Source organism: Nilaparvata lugens, chromosome 8 (genome assembly GCF_014356525.2).
Source record: "Nilaparvata lugens isolate BPH chromosome 8, ASM1435652v1, whole genome shotgun sequence".
In the NCBI taxonomy this organism is placed as follows: Eukaryota; Metazoa; Arthropoda; class Insecta; order Hemiptera; family Delphacidae; genus Nilaparvata; species Nilaparvata lugens.
The window spans coordinates 11,098,553-11,106,139 of NC_052511.1; positions in this window are offsets into that span (position 1 = coordinate 11,098,553).

A 7,587-nucleotide genomic window follows, 5' to 3' on the forward strand; every position below is an offset into this window, starting at 1 on the left:
AGTTGGAAAAATAAGCTGACAGCATTGTTAACATTCTCAACAATTTCAATTTCAATTTATTTATTTAAATTTTCACAACATTACATTTCATCAAGTACATAACCTCTCTAGCTATTTAGCTATTTGAGAGGTATACAGTTAGAAAATTTACAGACAATAATTCTTTTATAACTCTTTGATAATTCCAATGAACACAAAGTCAACAGCAGAAGTTCGAAAACAGTTCAGTACAGATTGTCGGTACACTTTTTTAGCATCCCACTTTGTCACAGTATTCTGATACACATATCCATACAGAACAACACAGAACAATTTGTTTGGAATAGAAAATACATAGCAGTGTGGAAGATGTTTATACATGTTTATTCAGACGATTTTTTTTAATATGAATGAATCTTTTTAAATTCTTCCCTCTAGATTTGTGTGTCTGCGACTGGAGTCGATAATAGCAGTGTTGAAGCCGTATTCTCGAACTATTACATTATTACAGTAACCACCTTACATTAGTAACATTATCTTGGTAGTCTTTGATGAACAATTATAACTGGTAAGAATATAGTTTAGAACACAGATGAAAGAATCTTTAATTATACTCTCTCAGACATTGTAATATCATAGAGAAACAATAGCATAAGTAGATATCCCATGGTATAGGGTGTTTATGTCGTAACTTTTCCTGTTATCTCAAGCCGATAGTCCACGTAGTTCTTTCCCATAAAGCTGTGTGGCGGTGGCAGTCTCTCATATTGTGCCGTTCATACAATCTCACCCAGACAAAACAGTAAAAATCTACAATAATCGACAGTAATCGGCTTGAGATAACAGTAAAAGTTGCGACATAAACGCCCTATACCATGGCATATCTACTTACGCTTTAGTTTTTCTATGTTAATATCGAGCTCATACAAATGTGTGGTTTTTATTTGTAGCAGCCAGAGAGAATAAAACTAAATATTAGCTAGATAGAATATTCAATTATACTATCTCAGACATTATAATATGCATAAAAGATGCAATGAATCAATCAGCCTCATTTCAATTCCCTCAAATTATACAAATTTTATCGAGAATCGTTGCTTTGAATGTGATTTTTCTATCAAGGAATACGTATATCCAATCATATGACACTCATAAGTAGGTCACATCTGTATGACGAAGGCCTAAATTCCTAGACAGTCAACTCCATTATATTTGTTATTCTTTCAGAAGAGTAGAAAGGGAAGAATGCACAGTCTCTTCAGGGCTGTCAGTTACTACAGCACTTCTTTTAAATTGGTCCATTCCATGATGTGTGTGCTTGTGTGTGTGAGTAGTCGACTCACTCACGCACATGCACTCTAGCGAGCGTGATGGCGTGTGTGCCAAGACTTAACACGCATCAGTGCTGAAAAACGCATCGCATCCACAAACGAAAGTAATTACGTAATGAACGACGAATCTACCAATCACACATCAAGAGGGCATTGGCCTCATTCATGCTACTTTTGGAAGCGAGGAAAGATGTGTTGAAAAAACACAAGTCGATAATCAATGGAGCTTGCTTCAAGACACTGCACAGGCCTGAATTGAACGAATCATTCTGGAATCATTGGGAAGTAATTATTTGATTGAATGGAATCAACAATCTGTTGAAATCATTGAGTTCTGAAATCATAGTATGTAATCATTCAATTGAATAAAATCAACAAGCAGTTGGAATCAACAAAGAAAAACAATTGGCGATATCAAGTTGTCATAAAGTTCAATTGAAATTATGAGAATCTATGATCTTAGATGTGGTAATATCAGTTTGTGATAATCAATGATATTATCATGCATTATTATTGCATAGTTGCTCTGAGACCGCTTGATAATAATTTGAAGAAGGATCAATAGAAAGAGAATGGAAGAAGAGCTCTTTATATTTAATTACAGCTCCGTCATTATCCCAGTAGAACAAGTCAGCAATGATTACATCATTTATTCATATTCTCTGATTTGCTACATTGTTTATGTTTATATTACAAATTCAGAACACAATCAATCAATCAGATCTAGGCCTGTTTCACACGATAGGAGACAAGGTTAAGTTGAATTAATAGAGTTCATGGAAAAACCCTTCGTGGTCAAATTGAATAAATGGATTCAATTTTTCAGAAAAGTTGGATAATTTCCGAGTGTGTGAAGGCTGCATAATTGAAGTACATAATTGAATAATTGTGACCGCATAAACAAATATTGAACACTTTAGAAATAGCCTTGAGCGGGATAGAACCTAGAAGTATAGAATTCATTCATACTCCATTTACATTCTATACTTTCTGTCTGGACATCTAAAGGTCCAAACTTCACCGTTCTATGTGAAAAAATTACAGTCACCATCACAAAAACATTACCTCAACTTTTGAATATTTCATGTAGATTTCAAGTTCCCAAGCAAAGCTGTTCTTAGTAAAATGTTTCAATGAGAAAGAGAATTAGAATTCATGATAATATGAGACACTGGAACTGCATCGTGATCATGATCATGATATGAAGTTTTCTCCAACTCTATAATAAAGGAAGAGGTACGTAGACTACTACGAGTGTTGCAGTGGAAGATTACGGGTAAGTTTAAGCATAGAAGAAAGTACCATATTCTCTCTATGGTTTAAGTTTGATTGAGTTTTCTTTTAAATATCGACAAATATTATTTCTTTTGCGTTTCTAACATGACTATTCACACCATACTCGCAGCATAGAATGAGTCATATTCACGCTGATAGAACATTTGTTGCTTTATTGAACAATTTCAGTTCGTTAATACTTTGAAAGAAGTCATGCAGAGATTCGAATGGAAGTGTTCCTATCCATGTTATCCATGAAGTTAAGAACGTAAGTTATCACGAATTCTCAGTTTAGTAATGGGGATTAACTACTCTAAGAGAATGCATATTCTGGAGAAGGAAAAATTCACACATCCATTTTGTTCTCTATCTTTATATTCCAAAAGAGCTAAAGCTAGTCGTATATAAATGAAATTGATATACCATACTTCCATAGAATAGAACACTTATTGACATGGGCTGCTTTTAAATAAATAAAACAAAATAAATCTTATATCACCCTTAATTCTTTAAAGAACTTTAAAATAGTTGAACACTAGTTTCGGTTTACACAATCTTCAGGTTCTAAAATGAAAATCTTTATTTTTGAAGATGGTGTAAACCGGAACTAGTTGTTCAACTATTTTAAAGTTTTTTAAAGAATTAAGGGTGTTATAAGATTTATTTTGTTTTATTTATTTAAAAGCATGAAGATTTTTATTTTAGAATCTGAAGATGGTGTAAACCGGAACTAGTTGTTCAACTATTTTAAAGTTCTTCAAAGAATAAAGGGTGCTATAAGATTTATTTTGTTTTATTACTATAGAAAATATATATCGTAATAACATCACTGACAAAATCAACCAATGAGATTCTGATAATGTGATGAATTGATTAAACAAGAAGTAATAAACAATATTAGATTTGAAGAACCTGAAAGTATGGCTAAAATAGTGTGGCTCTATTTCTAATCCAAACTCTCATTCGAATAAAATAACTGAGCCTCAGTCAGTCTAAAGTGGAGTTAAAATATGGGCTAACATTAAGAATAGAAAATAGACCAAATAAATATAAAGGAAACGCCTCTATTTTTAAAATCCAGAATGAAAAAAATAGGTTTGGCTATTCAATCGCCTATGATTGTCCATAGTCCAACAATAGACTATGTGCCGGTTGCTCAAAAGCCGGTTTAATTTTAATCATGATTAATTTCACAGATCAGAGAGGCCTTTTCTAATTGATTAATATGGAATTAATCATGATTAAAATTAAACTGGCTTTTGTGCGACCAGACATTTGTCTGCCAATTTGTTATTTCTTAGTGACAAGAGTAAATAATATTGAAATCATATTAAACTGTGATAAGCCTACTGATCAAGTATTCACAAATTCCTCTTTCATTAGAATTCTGCAACATGTTGTAAACAGAGAGTGCAGAATTACAATAGATTCTATTCCAATTAATCCTATACCCTCTTGTTGTAACAAATCAGATGAAAAGCAACTCTATTCAATAGATAGGAGAATATTCCCGAACATCTTAATGGCAATAATAGGCATTACAGTATCATTTTATGTTATAAATTGTTTACTATATCTCCTCATAATTATGTGCCTTCGATTTATATTTAAAATGAAAATAATTCTTATTTTTATTCTTGTAATTTTTGAGAATAATATTCTATTTAATTGTGTGTACTTTAAAAATGTAGAATGACTTGTCTATTGCTTTTATTGTAGCCTGATGGTCAATAAAAATGAATCTTGAATCTTGAATCTATGAATCTTCATTCAAAGAAGCCCAACAAAGCCGATAATTATGATTAGCAAGTAGTAGTGATTTTGATGTCGATTGGTAAAACACTTTCCGCTCTATAAAATATTAAACAGAGAGAAAGAAAATAGATAATGAGATTACTGTACTACTTCGTATTAGAATTAAATTCTACATAGTCTACTCTATGAAGAGTAGATAAAGGTCATGCGCATTAGAGTGATACTGTAGGTGTACCCGTAGATTAAATCACCTCAGTTCCACATAATCTAACAGGAATTTCTCATGGATTTCATTTGTATGTTTCAATAGCCTATCATTTTTCAAGAGGTTCAAAGTTAAGTGTCAAGAAAATAAGAGCAGAAAACTCAGTAACGCCACTGATATTGCAGTATTTTCTTTGAAATGTTGTTATTGCAAGCCTCACGATGATAATTTCTAATTGGAATATTCTAATATCCAGTTTCAATCATGAAGTGAGTGATTTCTCATAACGTTCCATCAATAAATATCAATCTCCGGGATTAGAACTCCATGATGAGATTACATGATAAACATGATGGGATGGCTCACAAAAACGTGATTGTAACGCAGAGGTTCAGAAAACACTCAGCATCACACCTTAACATTCACTATATATCAAGACTATGGATTGATCATCCATTATAATGAATAGCCTATTGCAAGATTCAAATCACTGTATGCCTCCTCAATCATAAGAATTTGATTAAAAATAATCTCAAATCAAAATCAATTTATTTTAAATTTTTTACAGTATATACAGAGCATGAAATAACCATAGTTAGGGAAATAATTACAAGATAACTAAAAAACACAATCATACCCCAAAGAACGTTACAGAGAATCTTTATTATGGAGAATAATCCTAAAGGTTACAAAAACCTGTTTGGGCAAAAATGAACCTCAAAAAATTGCCAGAACGCAACTTGTAATCAGGCAAATCAATCATAATTCTCTCATTTCTATTTTAAGTCTTGAAAATCATGTGAATATTGAGTGAATGAACTTGTCTCTACTTTTTTGGAAGAGTTTGTCGTTTCTCTAGTCGTTTCCTAAGGAATAAACATCGTTCTTCCAATTCGATTCAACTGATGAGGATTTTAAACAAAAACCAAGAACTCAGCTCTTGAGGTTCGAGCAAACATCCACAGATTGAGCTAGCAGGAACTCAAGCATGCAGCCAAGCAAGCAAGGAAAGAAGCGCCAAGTCCGTGAAGTAAATCAATATTCAGGGTTGCCTTACGGTGGAGCGCTCTAGTGGGGTGGGGACGAACTAACAGCTGCCAGCACTAGAAGTCCACCCTTAGAATGATGGCCGCTCGATACTCGTCTGTGATTGGTGGAGAGGTCGGCGGCCATGATCCTTTCCCGCCAGAATTAACATAATTTATTGAAGGGTTGCTATAGCAACGAGGATAGCCGATCTATGGCCTCCTGTGTTCGCTACGGTGGCTCGGCTCTTATCTGCTTATCACTCTGTCTCTTTCCTTCTCTCTCTCTCTCTAGCATCGTTCTCTCTGAAAAGATCAGCCGGCTCGGAAAGCGTTGCCTATGAATTGGTGCCCTGCCCTAGAGCCTCACTGTTGATTCCATGAGCGTGATAAAGTAGATGGATTTTCTGCACGATTCGAAAATCAGATACCGTCAGCCTGATAGCTTAGTGTGTTGTTGCTGGCAAACAAATTCTGGTGAAGCTTTTTCACAAAAACATACAGAGCTTTTCTTCAAGTTGGGAGAAAAATCTGTACAGCACAATCACTTTCAGTTTATTCGAATCATTCAAGAACTTTCCGACACAATGCACATATATGAGATTACCAAGCATTCAAGAATAACTTGAACGAGTTTCGTTCTTATTTTGATACTTCAAAAACATAATGTACCCCATTTTTGTCATGTTATTGAAACTTTGGAGTAGAATATTTTTGGGTCCAGCCTGTTTTCCAATCCCAATCATATGAGAACGAAACTCGTTCATGATAGATTATTTTATCAATGTTCACTGCAATAATTTGAAAAATCAATAGTTCTTTGAGCACCAATCTCATCTAGCAATGTGAAAAGAACATTTTTCCAGGCATCCCACTCTACGTTAATTGAATAACTAAATTACATGTGTATTTTTTCTAGAATCACCTTAATTCATGCAGAAGTTCAAAGATTGATTATAGCCTACCATAATCCTTGAAATTGATTTGGTTACCCTCTATTATCTAACATTGAAGAAAACAGAGGATGAGGAGTCTGCAGAATTATGCTTTAGAGAATCACAATACAAATATAGAAAAAACCAATCTTCAATTTAATTTTTGAATACACTTGGGTGGAAAGTATTATTAGGTATAGGATACATTTCATGTCAAATTTATATATTGATTTTAAATTTGGTTTTTAATTGATTTCAATTATTGGTATCGAATTTGTATTGATACCATGACCACATACATGAGACAACGTCATATTCAGTACAGTTTAATTGTAGCTCATTTTGTTGTACACATGAGTTTTACATATTCTACTTGAAATTGATCACATTCAAAAACGTTGAGGAAGAATATTTAAAAATTGCAACCAGAGTGGAGTTGATAACCTAAGCTTGAATAGAACTTATAATAATTTTGAAATCATCTTCAAACAATAATTCAAGAGTCACAGACATCACTAAAATACAATAATTACAACAACAATATAATGTTATAATGTCACAACCATCTGATGAACATTATTATGAAAGAGTTTGAAATTGATTAAAGACGATGATCAAAGGGAGTATCTAGCGGGTGATTCATGACAAAATCAATAATATGATTATGCGTTCCACCATATAGTATTTTTACAATCAAGAAGCGGAAGAGAATTTTGAGATGTCATAAATTGTTAACTCAATGCTGCATTATATTATATACATAATTATTCGTGAACAAAAAGTTCTTTCCTTTTTCTCACATTAGACTCAAGCCTTAAACTTAACTCTACCTCTTATTCTGTTCATGATAGATTATTTTATCAATGTTCACTGCAATAATTTGAAAAATCAATAGTTCTTTGAGCACCAATCTTATCTAGCAATGTGATAAGAACAACTTGCTCTAAGAATCCCACACCACGTTAATCGAATACGAATTCAACAATAGAACATCATCTCAAAAGCATTCTTTGACGCAACAAAAACTCCCTGAAATATAATGGATGCATCCAGTTATGCTGGCATTTGATGCTTTGTAGACT